Genomic DNA, 17,875 nt, shown 5'->3' with positions numbered 1-17,875 from the left:
CCAAGAAACATTCGAAAATCGAGGGAGAAAACACCCTCGAAAGTATGACGATGGGTGGCGGGGTCGGACGGAGAGGAAGCCGCAAAAATGAAATTTGTTGAACTGTCTTCCATTTCAAAGTGCAGCTCGCAGCCGAACCGGCAGATCCTTCTTTTCGTCCCTGGGACTGCCGTCTTCCCAGTGTGCGCACCCTTGTGAAGTGGAAATTTTCGTCAAGAGATGTTTCGGAGAAAATTCGCTGCCAGTGATCGATTTTTCTTCGAGCTCCGTGTCCTGATTTTTTTGTATTGCTCTCACTGCAAAATTGAAAGCCCAAAGCGAACTGTTTACTTTCATCTCGTTTTCATCTCAACTCGAGCTTGTCGCAGCTCAAGCATATTATCCATTTCGCTCGGTTTAATGATTTTTCTGCTTCCGTGTCTTGCCACAAACAATGGTTTGAAGTGTACCCGGTTGTGGGGGTGGCGAGGGAGGAATGTGAGCAGTGTGGTGTGGTGCTGTGATATAGATTTTCATCGAAATGTTAAGCCACAAAAAAAGAAACAAATAATGCTAAAGCAATAGATTCATTGATAAATCGTGACCACTTGTCTCTCTTTATTTTTCTCTCCATCGCTCTCGCTCTGCCCGTGGGCAGTGGAAAGAAGCACGAAAAGAAGATAATGGAAACATCGAGCTGAAAAGCGACTACCAGCAACCAAGCACACCCAACGGAGCATCTTCCCAACGTGCGGGATGGGCGCATTCGCTATTGAAACACAATAAGCGCTGGTAGACGTTACAGTACCCATCATCAAAAGGCTAAGACTAGATCAAACAGTTTGTTGCGATGGAGGTAAGATAAAGGTAATGTTAAATGAAAATAAAAACGGAAGAAACCGACCCCAGATGAGGTGAATCGCTCTCGTCGACGACGGTACTACAAAGCGGTGGGCGATGATGTATAAACGATGCCCAGCAAGGAGGATGTTTCGGGTTCCGGTGCAGGTGTAACGACCCCGCTCTAGCAACAGCCGGGCTTCCGGCTGGGGCTTCTGCACACTGGGCTGGCTCAATCGTTCAACCGAATAAGCGCGGCACATTATGCCGAGAAGCATCCTTCGCGGTGGTGTGTTTTTTTTTTTTCAATTCCACTGTCGCTTTTCCTTTCGCATTTCTTCCACCGGTAGTTTGTTTTTTCGTGCCATCCTACCGGCGGAAATCTTGTTGCGTAATGTTGATGTGTTTTTGTTGTTGCTCCGCTCGTCATTGATCCATGTCGCATCGGATTAAACGCCCCCAAAACAGGCACGTGGATAAGATTGCTTATCAATTTATCTTTGCTTTAATTTGAGTTACGGCTGTCCACCGCACAACGTTGATGGATCGGTTGATTAATGATGTTTTATTCCACGTAACAAATGCGCAAACTTCGATTGCTCTGCAGCGTGATATATTAGTTTAATTAAATCTTTATTTTGGCTTACAAACTTTCCTCACCATCAGTGGCTTTCCAGTGATTTATTTTTGGAAAAATATTCCTCAATTTATGCAACGACATTCCACTGCTGCTGCTGCTGCTGATATGGGTATTGAATTATCATCGCAAGTAATTGAGCGCATATTTGCATAGCACTCTGGCCTGTGTATGCGCCGTACGTGAAATGATTGAATTGTGTGTCACATTACCCCCATTTTTCCCCCGGACGGGTACACCTGCTCCAAAAAGGGGCAAACAAAAGAACGTTTTGGAAGTTGCAATTGCACCGGACGGAAAGGAATGGACCACCGCATGCATTATTGATGCAAGGGCAGCTTTTCACTGCAGTAGGTGCGCGCAGTTGCAAATGTCGTAAAAATGCAATGCAACCAATTAAACAGACTAAATATTTGCTTTAATGGTGCTAATTGATCGGTTGCAGCCGGCAGCGGGTGGAGTTCGGAATGTCAACTTATCGCAAAACGGGAAAGCAGTAATGCGACCCGTATATGGCACGAACGGTCACAAATTAAATACCGCAAATACGCGTGTGCCACGAGGCAAACCTATCAGCTGTCTCTATAGCTCTTCTCTTTGTGTGTATTTTACTTTTCATAGGTCCGGTTTGCATCTGTCACATGTCATGTAAACATGCGTGGGAAAGAAATTATCCCGCAAAGCACCATTATTCGATTGATGTATGATCGAACATTTAATTTTGTTACTCGACAGGGTGATAAGAGACACAACAAAACAGCATTCAAAGCAGCATTTGCTGTGTATACTAGATTGATTATTCAAATTAATAAAGTCCTTCATGTTTGGCTACGGGCATAACACATCTATCGATCGATCGCACTCGTTTGTGAAAACAAATTAAAGGTAGCGGTCGTAATTGAAACGAGCCTCTGCTTTGGCAAAAAAAAAAAAAAACGCAGTGAAACACCCACACAAAACATGATGTGAGATTTCTTTCACACTTAAACATAAAGTGTCGCAGTTTAAATTTTCAATCGTTTCCGGTTGAAGCATACTTCACCGGCTGCTGTAGCAACATGTACCACTCCCCGTGCAATCAGCGTTGGGATCGTTTTTTAATAGCTTTAATAGAGAGTGAGAGACGTCGCAGACAAAAAAAATGACATCATTTAATTGAGCTCGGACTGGGAACGACGGGCGGGCGCGAGGGGGAGGACAACAAAACAATGTTTTGCTGTATTTTTCTGCATTAAATTTTTATTCCCACTAACCCCCATTCACATTCTGTTCGTTCGAAGCCGCACACTGCACTGCTCCTCGATGTGATGCGTGTTTGCCGTGTCACGTCACGTCACACACCATCCATCTTGTCCGCCCTTGTCGTTTGGTAGCAATGAATTTTCATTAGTGCCATCGGTGGTCGTGCATATTCAAGAGCCATCCGCGGCAAAGCTACGAGCAGCGCGTAGCATTCTCGACGCTCATTGCTGGAATGCACTGCTGGCGATGAAAATGCGACGACAGACAGACAGGCGACAGGCGGGGTGCTGCAGGCAGAGGGTGGACGATTGGAGTTTGATTAAAATGACATTGAATGTCCGCTTGATTATATGCGCATATCGATGGCTGATGTCGCTTAATGGTTGTGATCTGGAAGAGGGATATAAAAAAAAAAACAGCGTTGAAGCGTGTTTCAATGAACGCGATCGATTGCTATGAAAAACAATGGCAGAAGAAAGTTTGAATGATAGTAATCAGTTTTCGAATAATTTTAGGGGTAGTTTGAAGTATCAATTTACAAACAATTATGATATAAAAATCTTCCTTTTGGCAAAAGAGATGAGCTGTTTGGGGATTGATTGAATGTAAACAATGTATTGGAACTAGTATTGGGTAAATCTGGTGTAGATTTTGATGAATATTTGAAATGATTAAATGAATCGGTATCTCGCTTGAAAATATTCATGAATCGCAAAAGATCGCGAAAGATTGTCTAGGGATTCTTGAATTTCAAGGAATTCTTAGAGCTTGACGATCAATGCGAGGTTTGAACTCACGACGGGTATGTTGTTAGGTCGTGTGAGTCAACCACTGTTAAAGTCCGTTGTTGCACAAATTGAGAATCAGAAATATCTAAAAAGTCACCAATCCTCAGAGGATCTTGCATCTTTATATATTCGTGATTCTGTACAGGTTTATGAATCCTTATGGGTTCATTAATCATTATAGATTCACTATCTTTGGAGATTCGATTCGAGATTCGAATCCCTCAGATTTACCCAACACCAGTTCCAATACACTGTTTACATTATAGAAAATAAAATAAATTCCCAAACATTTAATCGCATACGTAACATAACATCTATCTGCAAACGCTTACTTCCTACAACTGTCTACCAACATCCCTCGCTCAGTGGTAATTAAGTAATGCTATAAAAAAAAACAATCCCCTCCAATTTCCTTCTCCGGAAAACAATTCCACACTGCAAATATTTGCATTTATGCATCATAATCTAATGCACAATCGCGCATGAGTTGGCAGTCAGTATCGCTCTCTGGCACACACTTACACACAAAAATGCACCTTCCAGACCGTTGAGCATGAGCCGAATTGTGCCAATTAGCAGTCGAATGATTGAATGCTCCAAATCAGTGATACTGAAACGGAACAGTGAGTTTTCCATTGCAGCAGTTGTGCGTGATTCGCTAACACACCAAACCCACACATCGTTGCTCGGGTGGAAACATGAACCCTACCTACTACCCTCATCGAACGATCGAATCCGAAATTGGTAAGGTGTATTTGATGCGCTTCGTTCACCTCCGCTCCAGTTTTAAGGTCCACCTCTGCTCCCCTACGCATCCCTACGTTCGCTATCGATTCACCTTTAAATACGCACATAACCAAACCGAACGAAAAATGCATCGCTATCACAACGTACCAAACACCCACCCAAACCCCCGTCCCCAAGCCTAACCTCTCCTACCGGAATGTCCGGTAGCGCAGCCAGGGCCCAAAAGGATTGAAAGTCATATTTTGTGTACGTTTTCAATTAGTGACGGCACATTTTTAGCCAAATAATCGACCCAGTTCAGTGTGGAGGTTGAAGCAACAAAAGCAACAACAACAAAAAATGATAGCCCACCCCGATCAGTGGGGTTAACTGTGTTAACTTTGCACAAAACAAACACACAACCATGCAAAGCGAAGAAAAACGCGGCTTCGATAATAAATTCCGCACCGCGGGGAAACAAAAACACAGAAAGCTGATGACGACAGGTAAACAAATGATTTTTCCTCCTCCACGCGTGCGGTGTGCCTTTCCCTGCGCCGGATGTCAGGTGCTGCTACTACCACCCAGCGGCAACGCCAGTAGTCCCAGCACCAAGTTGGTAGCGGAAAATTGTGGTCGTACTTTACCGACCTGTGCTGCCCGTCGAAGAAGCACGGCAGTTCGGCTACGTAGGCATGCATTTCCGGACCATTGCCGGGTTTACGGTGTGCTCCCGGGGGTTGCGAAATTTGGAATGGCTCAGGTTCGCCCGTTTCGGTTCAATCCGCACGGGGTGGAGGATCTGATGCCGAGCGGGGCAAGGTACAGACCGGTGCAATCGCTTCGAGTTGGATGGTAAAAGTAAGCGTATAAAAAAAGCAAATATAAAGAAGATTTTCACTGTTCTGTAGCGTTTTTTTGTTGTGTTCGCTCTCCAGAGGAAATTCGTTCGCTTTTTGTGTTGTTTATTGTGCGCGGGAAAAATCGTACCAACCGAGGCGGCGGCGGCACCACTGACAGTAAGCACCATGGGTGAAAGGGGTGGACAAAACGACGACGTAAATAATGGAGTAATTTAAACCGGTAAAGAGTGAGATTTTCAGGGTTTTTTTTGTTTATTCACGTACCAACTGTTAGAGGGTATCGTTCTTCTGCTGGTGGCTTATCGTTTGTAGGCCGTTTATTCTCACACGTTTTCGGGGACGTTTCGGGGACGTTTCGGGGACGTTTCGGGGACGTGGTTTCCCTTCCAAACCAAAGCTCCTGTCAGTATCAAAAGCCAATAAAAGGATTGGGTGTATTTTAATGTTTCGGTTGTTGTACATTTTTCGAAGCGGCTTATTAACTTTCCGGTGAAAATCTCTGTTTTTATAGTATAAAGTATTGCAATTGCGATTGTACTGTACAGCAATGGCAGGGACACACAAACCGTCTCTGTTCTAACTTACATTGTCACATAAACAAGAATAAGCCTAGCTAAGGGATTGCGTTTCATATTACCTACACCCTCAAGTACTTATTATTATGTCGTCTCACATGAATGTTTCCTTTCTCTTCTCTCTTTTCCAAACCACAGTGCTTCTAAGACGTGCGCCATCGCAGACCAACGACTTTAAAAGGTATGACCAGTTACCAGCCAACTCATCGTCCCTTCGCATTAGCAAACGGGACACTAAGGGGGCCCTTGCCCTGGGACGTGTAATGGTTTCCCCCGGGCAAACCGAATTCAATTCCATTTTCTGCAATACATTTGGCGTGAGTTAAGCACTTCATTCCTTCCCATACATTTAACACCTGTGTCACCTGGCGCGGACAAAAGGGAAGGCAACAGTAGAGTGGAAAAAAACACAAGAAAAGCCGAAAGCGAAAGTGATTTGAAAGGATCACGGCGCAGCACGGCAGCAAACAATCCGAAGCTTACACCAAAGCACACATCTTCAAATCGATTTCACCGGTCGCCTTTACCTCTCCACTGTGGGCAGGCGATGTTCGCTCGGCGCCCAGGACACGGCATTTATCGAAAATCAATTTCACCTAAAACTCCATTCCAGCCATCCTTTTGGCGAGGTCTTGTTTGTCGCAAGGGGGCAGTGTGAAAGGTGTCCACACCTGGCTCCACCGCGTACTGATCAAACGCGACCCACCCAGAGAGTCCACCATAGAGGAGCCAGCGTGTTTTTTTACCGGTCACACACACGCCTTAACAGCGAATCGTTGTCTGTGTGTGTGTGTGTGCTTTACGGGGACACATTGGTGGATGATGTGAGCACCGTGGAAAAGTAAGAAATAAACAACAAAAATGTAAATCGCCTTCCATTCGCTGGTGGAAATGTGGCGCCCCATTCACATACCGGCGAGAGTGCCGGGCGGGCGATTCGTTCGAAATGGCACGAGCTCGATTGTGTACGTTGGTTTGGTTGTTAGTTGGATTCTGGTGCCGGTTTTTAGTAGCCCCCGGGTGATGAGAAGCATCAAGGAGATGCCCCCTTCCCCCCTCTCATCCATTCCCAGAGCGCCCGAGGAGTCTCTGGAGGATTTGTGCGAAAAATCTTTTGCCTGAATACGGTTGAGAAATGAATCGGAACACATCATCCTTTTTTTCATGTTTCTTTCTTAGAATTTGTTCGTGAGCGAGAAGGAGAGAGAGAGAGAGATAGAGTGGGAAGAAAAGTGAAATAGGCGGTATACAAAACTGTTTGTCCCGAACCACCAACCATGTCCTCTCCCAACGGTTGGCGTCCTTGGTGAGCGTTTTTGGAGGCTTTTTACGGAGAAGAATAGAAAAATAAGCCGTAAAAATGGGACGACAAATTCCCCCATCTTGCCAACATATTCACCAACATCGGCGTGTAGGTGCCGGCATGGTGTGGCGGACGGTTTCGTAGCTGCAGCACCCCCGTGTGTATAGCGTGTGCTAATGCTATCGAAATTTTCGTTTCTCCACTTGGCTCGTCCCCTTGACTCGGTCTATCCTCGGTGATGCTGCTGCGTTGAGCCACCTCCGAGTTTGGTTCGATACAAATTTGGAACACACAGCAGAAAGCATTTTCCCCAGAGCGAGGGAGAGAGAGAGAGAGAGAGTGATCGAGCCAGAAAACGGGGGGGTGGAGGAAATCAGCCCCCATCCACCCGGATTCTTCAATCGGGGGAAAAAATCTTTCCGAAGGCGAGATTGACGCTTTGTTAAGCGAGAAAGCACTGACAGCCGATGACAGCCGACGGGGCAGTAGGTAGTAATGGTTTACACTGGGGGCGGCGAGCAGCGTGGGTGAAAAATTGATGTCGGCTAAGCGCGTGTTCTTAGTCGAACCGTGGGGGGAGCGGCTAAAGTGAGCGAGCGAAGGATACAAACATTGCAGTGATAGAGAGTCGGGTACGCTTCCAAGCCGGAGTAGAGCAGAGTAATGCTCGCGCAGCATTCAATACTGCCGGCGAGTTGCCGCTGCTGTTGCTGACTTTTTGCCTTGCCTTGGATATGCTTAGCGTTTCGGTGCCGCAGCGCAAATTCAATCTTAATTTTATTATTTATTTTTGTCTTCCTCAGCCCATCGCAGTGGTCCCATCGCGTTCGTGTTTCCCCGTTTGCGCGAAGATTCGCAAGCAAAACAAATCACGCGCGTAAGAAAGAAGCGCGAGGAAACACAACGCCAGAAACCAAATTGAACGCAAAATCGATTCATTCATACCGATAAATGTTTGCCAAAGCAATGACAGATTGACTGTTTTGTGTTCCGACAGCCAGTTGGAGTGGAGTGTGTGCTTTCGCTGTGTCTGATTTTGCCATTGTTTACGCGTCGGAAGGCGGCAGCAGTAGGAGGCGCGAAGGATGTGCTTTCATTTCTCCATTGCTGCACGCCAGTGACTCCCGGTGGCCACAAACACGCCCGGGCGCCATGCAATACCATCGAGCGGGGTTGGGATAATCTTTCTCGAGCTGTGTGTGTGTGTGTGTATTTTATCCCTTTTATTTTGTCCTGAAATTTTGTACTGCTTGCGTTTGAAGTGTTTTGTGTTGTTTGTGGTGGTTTTATTTTCTCGGAAAACCCAGATTTACTCTGACGGTGAGGTAGGAGGAAGTTTTTGCCGAGCGACATGGATAGATAAAATGAATTAGATTTGCGCCCGGTTGGCGCCATGGTCTATACTGCTTTGCGCTCGGAACCGGGGACGCTCGGGCGGTTAATTGACGTACCATTAATTACTACCACCGATCAAGATTGCAATGCTTTTGTTTTCCGGTGCCTGGTTGAGTTCCATCCACGGAAGAGTCCCATGGGTGGGTGGTGAAATGGTGGGCCGAAATGGAGATGGGCGATTGGCGATCAACTGATACAAGGGTTTGTTGTTTTCGTCGTTCTTGTCCTTGTCGGTGCTATGATTAGTAACTGTCTTCATGTGCAGTCACGGAGGATGGAGGATTAAGAAGACTTTTATTTGAGCTTAAGATTTGATTAGTTGGCGACGGGAAGCAGAACCATATTTTATTCATTTGGTAGAAATGCACGAAACTCTATTTATAAAGCATATTATTCCGTTTGCAGCTATATGGTTATCATCTTTTTTGTTTGTTCTCAAAATACCGTGATCGATCGGAAAGTTCTCGGTGTGAGGTGATTGGGCATAAGAAGAAAATAATAGAAAATTTGAACTTCATTTCAATCGATGAACCCAAATGAGGTGGAATAATAATTATAGCTTGCTAGAGAAATTCGTCTGTTTAATAATCATTCTCTTTCTCCCTTTATTTTTCCTAGAAATGGATCCATTTTTATATCACATCAAACATTATATCAGTAGTTTTTTGTTGTGCCAAGCTTTATCACGCCTCCACATGGCTGGTGGGTGGTATGAAACCGAACCAAGGGTTGACTTTCCCAAGTACGCAATTAATTTTAATGCGACCATTAGCAAATCTCAACCGCTAAACAATCGATGAAATTTTGTGTGAAATTACGGCAATATCATAACGGTGTAAGCAGCGTTTTAATTGCGCTCCCATAGAAACCCATACACACTACCACACATTCGCATTCATTCTAAAGCGAGAGTGTTATGGTGATAGTTTTCGGCTCGTAAATATATGATTATATGCATTTTCCATGAACCGCACGCGTGTGTGCTGGCGGGCGACGGTCGTAAACGGTTCAACCGGCAATTCATAAAACTTTACACAAACGACGAACCTGGTTTCACTGCACTTTCTCCCGTGCCTCCCTCTCCCCACACTCGGCTTTCAATCGTTACGTTTGCTTTTTTATTAAATCGGATAGAAATGGCTATAATTATAATTTACGGTGCGAGCGCGCGCGTCCACCAGATCGGGCCCGGTGTAATTTCCCCACGAAACGGCTGGTGTGTGGCCGCCGAGCGGCGGGTGGCGGTAAATTAATAAATGCCTTTTCCTACGTTGACGTTTTGTGCCGCAGTGGTGGCGGGTTTGGGGCCTTCCAATGGTAGCGTTTTTCCGAAGCCCCCAATCACTATACCACCCGGCACTATAAAACCACGGCGCCCGCCCGGGAACCACCACGATCGGTGAAGCGGTTTAGAGAGATATCTGCCACCTGTCTGTGTTTGTGTATGTGTGTGTGTGTGTGTGTGTGTTTGCGTGTTCAGCGAACGTGCCTTGGCGTGTGGCAATGACGGAAAGAGCGCGAGCTTGTTTTGTCAATAGTTTCGCCCGTTGTTTCGGTGATTAAATCGTGTTTGTCTAACTTTCGCGTAGCGCCAAGTTGTGCGCTGCTGCCGTCCACCGCACCTCCGATACGATCGTTCGGGGCATGTGTCTTTACACAACGTCTTGTGTAGGGAGTTTGCTATATGGAGTGATGCTTAAAAAAAGTGCAGCTAAATCCGATAGCCGAGTGACGTCGGCCAAGTCACACGCAACTGAGGGATGTTTCTGTTTTTTGTTCCATTGTTTAAAGTTTCCCGAAAAGCTTCAAGCTTTTGCTCCCTCTGTTGACTCTATTTGTAGTGTATTTTCTTTACCAAGGTTTGTTTGCTGGTGAGTGTTGCTAGGACGCACACTAGCACAGGTGAGTTTGTAGTAAAGCTGTGTGATGGTATTCCTCCGCTAGCTGCTTGTGTGTGTGTGTGTGTGTGTTGGTAGCAGCCCGTAGATTACCGTAACAGTTTGTGGGCATTATGTTTTGCTCCCTTTTCACCCTGGCATCGTTTTGATTTGACTTTGCGTCTCCGAAGCCTTTCGCGCGTGTCATCGCGCGTCAAAATGAAAGTACTGGCTGGGCGCGCCTTATCACGCAGAAAAGAAATTTCAAATCCAATCAAAAAGTTCTGCACGAGACGCGGCGGAACCACGGCACTTGCCCTGCGTCACTCGGTTCGAAACTCTTTTCATTTCGGGACCAGCACTGCGGACGGAAGGTGGAAAGAAAAAGTCAGTAATCAGGTTTTCTTTTACGTTATTTTTATACAAGTTTAGCGAATGGGGAAAGACGTAAAAAAACCCATGAAATAGGTAAATGAGATTATGTATGAAGCAAAATATACCACACATACACACTGAGACTAGGAAGAAAACTAGGACGCGTGCAATGATGATTGTTTGAAGCGACAAAAATGAAGCTTGAAGCATAAGAACAACAAGTTGAACTTGAAGCGCATGGAAAACGGAAAAAACTGTGTTGAAGTAAAATATTTACCATCAAGTTAATTTAACGGCCATCCTGCTCATACCGGAAAGCAGGCACAAGAAAAGCTTTGCTGTTTCCCTCCGAGACGATCATAATCTAAAGCCTAACAGCCGACTCACTTTGTGATGAAAGGCCGTCCGCGCTTTGCGATAGTGGTTTGTTTTCCAGTTGTGTGTGTTTGAAAAAAGCCGGTTAAATGTTTCACATTATCTAAGATGACATCGGTGGAAGTGAGGCACCGGAAAGGAGGACCTATTTATTCAGAGGGACTTATTTTCCGTTGCTGTTTTCATTCCGCCAGCGGGGAGTGTATGATAATCGGAAAAGTAAGCCATCAGCTGGCAGGGGGGTGCAACTGAGTTGCCCGAACATAAGCTCCACCGTTGGGCTTTCATTTTTCGCTACGTTTGGCGCGTACAAAGAACGGATCCTTTTCGTCCTTTCAGCGAAGGTAAATGAAAGCAAATGCACTGAACAGCTCGTGTCAACACTTTCATCGTGATGAAGTATGATGCGTGTGCCCTTTTGGCTCCCGCCTTCGATTCGACGATGTGTATAAACATAAAGTCATGCTCGGGTCGTTAATTTTCTGGCACACGACGCTGCCCTGGCCCGAATTTACGGTCAATTTATGGTTTGCCACCGAGCGGAGGAGCGTCCGCAGCCTGTGGAGACGTATCGACCCCGTGTTGACGAGGAGGCTAGCGGCCCGAAAGTCGCGACTGCGTGGGATAATGCTGTTGCTTCTCTGAACATTTTCTTATTCATTTTGTTTGTGCAGACGTAGCGTTAAAGGTAACGCGCGGACGGCCATTAAGGAGAGCGGGTAGCTTGGCGGAAACACTTTAACTGGATAGTAGAGCGATGGTCCGTGAGACAAGGGTGGATGTTGATTGTAGATGAATTACAGGTTGGAAAAGGGACAAAAAAATGAAAATCAATTGTCCGGAGGTGTCGTCTGTAGCATCTAGCAGATTAGCTTGAAGCTGGGATTATCTGGGAAACGCAGCGCGCGGCTTCAAAGACGGGTTGTACCTCGCGGACGTCAGCAATATCTTTCCCCGGATGGCTTTATCGATGTCCTGCCGGATGCGGTGCTGGCCATCTACTCTGTTCGGTTTCGCTTGTGCCATTTCTTCTCCTCCTGTATGTAGCACACTTTCACGCGCCAATAGCTCGGGATTGATTACTCGAGTGTGGGTGTAAGTTGTTTGCTGTGATCAACAGTCATGTTTGTGCGCGCAGACGTTTGAAGATTCCGGTAGCCTTTTTTCGTCGGGTTGAAGCGTAGAGCACAGTTGAAGTAAACAGGTCACGTTTCGGTATGTGTGGGTGTGTATGTGTATGTGCGGAAATGCCCCCAAGCACCTGAAGCTCCAGCTAAGGGACTGCGTTAACGCGTAGGTTTAACGGGAGCGTTTTCGATAAAAATAGGTGCTTGTTTGGGACACGTGTCCGTAAATGTCATCCCCACCCATCCATCCATTAGCTTTTCTTATCCGATATCAATGTGCTCAATATGCCGGTGGTAATTTTGAAGCCTCGCTCTGCTACTTCCCATTCCCATACACACACACACACACACACACACACACACACACACACACACACACACACACACACACACACCTTCATGGATACGTTTTTCTGCTATCCATAAAGACGCTTGTGGGGTAGGATTTTCTCAATAACAGCACCTATCAAACACGGTCTCAATATGGCTGTCTCTGTGCTGCCCGGAGGCTACACTTATCTTTATGGCGGCTGTGTAGCGGCAGGTAGACAACGGCACCGATGCGTGTGTGTTATCTGTGTTGACACAGTTGTGACACGTTGCTCGAGGGATGCACACTGATAAGAATGCATTCGATTCAATTTCGTTCGATTAAAGTGCAGAGTGTGGTACTCGATCTGTATCAATTTACAGATAAGAAACGAGGACAGAATTGCCCATTGCTCAAGAACTGTACACCGATTACGATGGCGACGTGTAAGTCAGAGACGAGAGTGATGGAGGTTATGCGTTTGCTGTCAATTGGAGAGATGGTTTGATTAGGACTGTTTTTCTTCCCCTGTATTGCAATGCTTTTTCAAAGTCAGTGCTCTTCTATTGGCCTGATTTTACAAATACCATACCATGTCAGTATAGGAGTTTGTGTTAGTTACAATGAATTCTTACATATTTTTAGATATCATTACACTTACACCAAACAGATTCTGGAGTAACTGTTCTCCTGGTAAAGACTTTTTTGGTATATGCTACAACTAACTAACAAAATATCTGTTCTCTAATTTTGGCATTGAACTACCTCTGTTCTACTACTTTTGTAATGTCTGCATTTATCTGTCACCTACTATCATTTATCGTCACCTACTATACTATATACTACTACCATTAGCAATACTAATGGAAGCTTATAACGCATGTTACAATGCATGCTATTAATGCCTACCAATTATATTGGTAGCTTCAAAGCTGCTATTTTAAAAGCGTTTGACGAATTCGATGAATAGAAGCTTAACAGGATGTTACGCGTTTTTAAAACCGATCTAGCATCTTTTGAAAACAGCAAAAAAGCGAACTAATTAGTGTCTACTGACAACACATAGCGATTAAAACTTTTTGAACAATTGCTCATCGAAAATTATTGGAAAAGCCTATTACGCTGGCTCGTACCCAAAAAGTTGGTTATATTTTGCTGTAATATCCATTGTTTTCTCCCAGCAAGGGAGTGCAACGTGTGCATAGGCTTTACTAAGGACGGTAAGTCTGTTGCACCGGTAGGTTTTATTTGTTTTTGTTGGCTTGCTAAATTAATGGATACACGCAGTAAATAAACATTCAACCCGAGTGCCGTGGGCTGCAGCACCCCTCCCCTTAGAACGCAGATTGATACACATGCACACTCACCACTCGTGCATACACCCATTTCCTGTGGACAAAAGTGTTTTACCACCGTGTTTGCGTATTTATAGCCCCCGAGCCCCTGTGTCTGTGTGCTTGGCGCTGCGCCTGCACTGTCAAACCACCCATCCTGTGTTCCATCAATACATTCCCGCAACGGTGGGAGCAGCAATCCTTAGCGCACCGGCAAACCCACTCGCTCACTTCCGTACTGCACTTGGCATGATAAATCATGACCAACTTGGGGCCCCGATGCGTCGCCCGTACACGAGCAGTGTAGCGGTAGCAGTAGCAGCAGTAAACGTTAATTTCCGAGCTTTCTTCATATTTTATGCTAAAGTCCGTCCATGATGCCGTCCAATGCGATGGGGCGCGCGTGAACGAGGATCAACAAAGTTTCACTGCCTGGACGCCGAAACTAGCAGCCCGGGCAAAAGGCAAACCGGTATGTTGCCAGTTGCCAAATGGTGTGTAGGTGTGCATTAAAGGTTGGTGCCTGGAGCGGTGGAAGTGCTGCCGCTGCAGCTCCTGCCGATGATGGAATAAGAAGCACGGGAAACACATCATTCAGAAATTCTAACTAGCGTGTGTGGAGTTCAGGGTTTGGGGGGGCAAAAAAAACATTTCACCCCTCGCCCTGCTGACTCCCCGTACGTAGTGCGCTCTGATGCTGCACATTCGGGCCGTGCATATATGCATGAGTGAATAAATAAAAGCTGCTACCACCGTGCCGTACTTCCGCCAGCCGTCCACGGTGGACGCAAACTGTTGGACGAGCTCTTGGTCCTGTGCCTGTGGTGCGGGAACCTATTCAACCGGACAGTTTGCTGGCCAGCGAGAAATCGTGGCAGCGTGCTTGGGCGGCGGCAGTGGTTAGGCAAGGATAATTTATTGCGCTCCCCTTTAAGGCACGCCGTGAACCACCGAACCAAACGGTGCAACTAAACCACAAAAGGCCGAACCAGGAGGGGCGGAAGAGTCAGTCGCTGCTGCGAAAGGGAACGTCTAAGGATGCAGCAATGGGCGGTACGCCTTTTGCTACGTACATACACACACAAGCGCCGTGTTGATTGCATGCATAAATTGAATATTACTAGCCAGCCGGAAGCGCCTTTCTCTTCGTGAGGTTCTCGATTGGGTTTTGTTCTTTTTTTTTTTTAGGTTGGATTGTTGCCACTCCAACACACGCTAGTTAGTTGGTTTGTGTGCGTTTGTGTAACGCTGGCTTATTTCCCGTTTCTCTTTATCTGCTCCTTGAGAGAGTGAACATGGCGTCAAACTAGCTTTACCGTTGCGGAGTAGTAGCAGCAGCAGCTCGTTATGGTAGGAGTGAAGGCGTATCCCGAACAAAATGTATGTACATACGGATGGCAGTACATTTATCTCACTGTCCTCGTTGTGAGCTGGACGAATGTGAGTAAGGGCTTCTCCATTACGCCTATTTCCTGAGGGCTTTTGGCAGACTTCATTTGGGCTCTTCGTTTTCTTTTGCGTAATTTCATCAATTTCTCGTGTGATGTCACGAGTACGTAATCCCTGCGCCCCGTTCATCGCCGGCAGGAGGGAAGGTAAAAATGAAATACTACGGTGAAAAGCATCCTCTTACACGGGATCACACATTCTTGGATGCTCATTCTAATCCACCTACCGTATTCGGTATTCGTTGTTTGCTGCTCCCGGCATTTCTGGTGGATGCGTGTGTGTGTGTTGAATATGGACACAAAGAAGCTCTCCAGTGGATGTTAGTAGTGGACAAAAAACACACAAACAAACCTTCACCTCGCCTTCATACACTTGCACACACACACACACACACACACACACACTGACAAGCACACATTTCCTGGTCGGCGAGCATACCGAAGCGAATAGAGCAACTTTTCTGCCCCTCGGTGTGTGCCGCAATGCAGTAGAAAATGTTAGGCAACGGAAGCATATTACTTGCTGCGCCCCCGAGACACGGGAGCTGTTCGCTATCGAACGGAGAGCGCGGGGCGTGGTGAGTTTATCTACAAGAGCGTACTTCTTCCCCATTGGGTTCCGTGCCGCGTTGGACAAACTGCTGCCCTCCCGGTGATGATGTGCAGCGAACGGTGAAACTGTGTGTCCAGTAGCGCCAAGGTGTGTAACGAACGATTGTATCCAATCGGGCATGACGAATGATGAAGGTTCACGTATCTTTGTTGTTGCTGATTAATGAACATTTCTCATCATCGGGAAAACCGTGTGAACGTGCACGTACAATCATACATTTGCGCCCGGTGGAAGCTTATCAATCGACGCCGCGCCGTGTCGGCCGCGAGCGAAGAGTGCCGGCTCTGTCCGCAGGTCATGTAATTTCATCTCCCATATCGAATGTTAGAATTGGGCCGGTGTTGAATTTTAATTCCTCCGAACAATTCCTCTCCCTCAGAGCACGGTTCCATTTTGTTAGGCTCCAGTGCAAGCAGCAGTTGTACATCGTTATTGTGCGATACGTTTGTGGCCCCTGCGTCGAATCTCGAAGTGCTCGCTTCGTTTCGCAGCTAATCACCCCGAGGGGCCTGTTAGCCGGGAACGCCGGGAGGGGTGGGTGGGTGCTAGCAAGAGAAGGAACCCGTTGCTCTTATATCCGGCGTACGGTAGCCAGCATGCCAGCCCGCAACCAGGCTTGAAAGTAATGGGCTCAACCCGGTTGGGTCTGATAGCGAAGGTGATTTATGATGAGCAAGCACAACCATCCGATGATGCCCCGCGGTGTGTGATGTTGGTGGATTGTAAAGCAGCGGCACCGGTCCGGTGTTGTGGCACTTGCCTGGTGGTGCTGCTCAGCAGGCTGCCCGTGTTTGGCCCGTGGATCTGGCTTTCGGACCGTGCTACCAACGGACCGAAGATGGCTGCTCAATTTGACCGCTAGCTGAAGTAGCTTACCTTTTCCCGCTTTGCACAACGCAAGGCTGGAGAGATGGGCATTCCAGCACAGGTGTGCCGTTAAGAGAGCAGGAAACATTACGACGCATCGCCTGCGAGCGGCTAGGGGGTGCTGGGAGGCACGGCATTGACTTGGGATCTATGAGCTACGGTTCAGCAACGTGGTTTGTTTGCATCCGGTGGTGGTGATACAAAATAGATTATCTCAGTCTCATATTTAGATGGCTTATTGTTCGTGAAACAAAAACAATACCGCACAGTAATTGAATATTAATATTTGTTCCATTTTGGATCTGGGCAAGGCGCTATAAAATGCTTGAAAAGCCCAATCCCTAGACAAGGCTGTCAAAGGTAAAGATGGATAATTATTCATCCACAATTTTAATATCACATAATTTTCCACATGCTCGGTTAACTGTATGGACATTTTCAACCAAAACGAGTTTAACAAAAGGCGTTTCATTTTTGAAGTTAACGTTATAATTGCACATCAAACACTACCTACCATATTAGTTTCATTGTAGCCGGGGTCTATTTTGCGTCCTCATCGTTGTAGATGGCTTCAGATGCAAAACGGTGCCATCGGACCTACCCGTGCACCAAGGGAGCATTCATGCAGGGTCAGCTTTGTGGCATCCTTCTGACAGCCCCGCATCGCCGCAAACGCAAACACTCAACGCAGGCTTTGTGTGCGGTGTGCACTTGCATCAGATTACATTTCAACGGCAAGTTTTGGTGTTTAGCGGCAGCTCAATGCACACCCGGCTCATTTGTGGTTTTTGCACGCCCGCGGGACGATTGTGGTTTTGCTCGGCCTGGAACAAACAGGCTCAACGCTGGTCGTGCGTGAGAGCAGTGGTAGCGAAGGCGTTTGATGTATATTCAAACAATTAAGTGGATCAGTTTCATTCCGTAATGTGTATCGTAATGTGGCCTTTAGAAACTAATTAAATAATATAGTATTATAAATATAATGATATGAAATTAACAGTGTTTCGTTAGTCCTCTCTGCGTTAGAGCTGTATTTCTTCTAAACCGGATGCAAAAACAAACTGCACCAGGTGGTGAATGCATTGCAGAGCAGTCCTGGTTCCGTATTTTACATTGATACCTGGTCAATGTCGTATTTTGCTTTGGAAATCCCCAAACGATGTCCTTTTGCTTTCAAAAACAAAACAAAAGCACCAGTGAA

At 46.3% G+C, this 17,875-nt stretch overlaps 1 protein-coding gene across 13 annotated transcripts in view; it reads left to right on the top strand.

Annotated features, from left to right (window-relative positions):
- LOC121590762 overlaps window positions 1-17,875 on the top strand; it is a 142,062-nt gene that overhangs the window by 38,590 nt on the left and 85,597 nt on the right. For 11 of the 13 annotated variants that reach the window (XM_041910720.1, XM_041910711.1, XM_041910721.1 and 8 more), the window contains one exon: window positions 5,789-5,831. The exons of the other annotated variants lie outside the window; for them this stretch is intronic. The gene's annotated coding sequence lies outside the window, so the exon portion shown is untranslated. The remainder of the gene's footprint in view (window positions 1-5,788; window positions 5,832-17,875) is intronic. 13 annotated transcript variants of the gene reach the window in all.

The sequence above is a fragment of the Anopheles merus genome, chromosome 2R (genome assembly GCF_017562075.2).
Source record: "Anopheles merus strain MAF chromosome 2R, AmerM5.1, whole genome shotgun sequence".
In the NCBI taxonomy this organism is placed as follows: Eukaryota; Metazoa; Arthropoda; class Insecta; order Diptera; family Culicidae; genus Anopheles; species Anopheles merus.
The sequence above is the reverse complement of the archived record's forward strand: the minus strand, read 5'-3'. Positions and strand labels throughout refer to the sequence as shown.